Genomic DNA, 2175 nt, shown 5'->3' on the forward strand with positions numbered 1-2175 from the left:
TTGTCAATTAGGAACATTCAGCACCCACCCGCTATCAAGGCAGCTGCCTATCATGTCATGCCCTACCTGCACAGGTGTGCTGGCTACTCAAATGATCCAATTAAGGAGGCCATTTAGTCAGCAGCAGCAGAAGTCCTGTGCCTGGACGCTCCAACAGGGGCCAGACACAAGCAGAAGCAGAAGCAGCAGAAGCAGCAGCAGCACCACCTTTTGTTTTTTGGCTGCAGCAGCAGCAAGGCCCACAGGGCTGGCTAGCTGGCTAGCCAGCAAGCAGGTAGCAATGAAAGTAGGAATCTTTCTTTTTAACCCTGTAAGGGGGTGGTGCACTGTACCGAAGATACTGCCATATCGGGTCAATGCATAGGGCGACGGAAGCAAGCTTCGAAATCGGCCCCCGTTCTCAAAAATCCATTTAATATATGGTCCCCAGATAGGGGACGTATCAGATATTAAACTGATAAGAACAGATACTACACTTGATCTTAGCCAAAAGGCCGAGAAGCGATAACCGTGAAAGGGGCGGGGCCCAACAAGGTCCCCTTCATGGGCACTATCACTGCTTGCTGTCAGGGAGGCTGCCAGACAATTTTCCATGCACACTCTGGGCTGGGGGGCAGTCAACCACCAGTACACACAGCAGAACCTAAACCCATACCATTATTGCTAAGCAGCAAGACAGGGGGCCCATTGCACTCCACGGGGCCTTTTTAAATGCAATCCATAACCCGGATTTGCCAGGAACCCTTCTTACTCCTCCTACTTGCATGTGACACTGGGCTTAGGATCTGCATAGGAAACACACACACAAGCACACACCTACCTTTGTTGCCTGCAGATGCCTCCTTGGCTGTCCCCAAACGGTATCAAACCAACACCCACGGGAAGCTGTAAGCATAGAGGACATGCCTGCACCCCATTGGACTTACCTGTGTGGGTTAAATCCGGGTTATTTGACAACCTATGGCGGTGATGGTTCTGCTCAGGCAGAGCAGTGCTGATGCTCCTCATAAAGCTGTCGCTGCTGTGAAGGTTCTAGGTGACATCACAAATCCCTATGGTTACATACACAACAAAGCTGGGTTGTTGTTGTTTACACTCTGCAAGGCCTGTGGAAGTGAGTGACATCATAGCACTGTAGTTCTGAGGGTTCAAGATGGATGCAACAATCTCCTGTTGCTTCTATGAAGGCCGCAATAGACGACATCACCAAACAGCTCCATAGTCACATACACAGCAAAGGAGAGATGTTGTTTACACCTAGTGATGTCAGTGGTATTGAGTGACATCACAGCACAGTGCTAAGGCTCCTGGGCCTGGACACAGCAGCGGCTGCAATATCTCAACGGAGAATACGTTTATATCTATGTGTGTGTGTGCGCATATATATATATATATTATATATATATATATATATATATAATTCTCCGCCGAAATCACTTTTAAACCCATTTCCACCTTTTTTTCCCTTTTCTTCCTCTTACTTTTTTTTCACGTTTTTTACGTTTTTCTCCTTTTCGCCTCTTTTCTGGGCGTATTATTCTTCTTTTTCTTCTTTTTTTTCGTCTAATGCATACCCCATCAGTGCAGCAATGCTTATTCAATACCGCCAGCAGATGGAGACACTGGGGGATAATTTTCTAAGGATTTATACTGATTTTTCCTGTCTGAATTTGTCGCACAGAAAGTTGCAGGCCAAATATGTGTGACATTTCTGCGACTTTAGCTTCTAGAGCATTTTTTACACATTATACATAGGTGCTGAATACATAAAAAGCGACTGTTCAGCGACAGACAAGTCGCATCGGCTGAAAGTAGGCCAGAATGTCAGTCCATGTTGGAGCAGGTTTAGATACAGTCTAAAGCATAGATCTCAAAGTCTGTGCACAGAATTTAGCAAGGGCCTCGCACCTTCTGATGCATCAGGTAGGTGCACAATAGCATAGCCTAACCCTCTGTACTTTGGTCTATATTGATGCGGGACATAGACAGCCAGCTGATGACCAATCCATTAGTGCAATGGATGGCTGGAAGCATTTGTCTTTGCCTTTGCAATACCACAGAAGCAATGCATGGTCAATGTACAGCAATGACACACCTGTGTGAACAGCCAGGGGGACCCCCCCCCCCATGTTATGTTACATAGTTACATAGTTAGTACGGTCGAAAAAAGACATA

The 2175-nt window shown here is 46.5% G+C and overlaps 1 non-coding gene across 1 annotated transcript; it reads right to left on the minus strand.

Moving 5' to 3' along the window:
- Positions 1-316: 316 nt before the first annotated feature.
- Positions 317-506, minus strand: LOC130349431 (U2 spliceosomal RNA). The gene has a single exon (XR_008886755.1). It is a non-coding gene; the product is annotated as a U2 spliceosomal RNA (small nuclear RNA).
- Positions 507-2175: the final 1669 nt, after the last annotated feature.

This window comes from Hyla sarda, unplaced genomic scaffold (assembly GCF_029499605.1).
Source record: "Hyla sarda isolate aHylSar1 unplaced genomic scaffold, aHylSar1.hap1 scaffold_913, whole genome shotgun sequence".
In the NCBI taxonomy this organism is placed as follows: Eukaryota; Metazoa; Chordata; class Amphibia; order Anura; family Hylidae; genus Hyla; species Hyla sarda.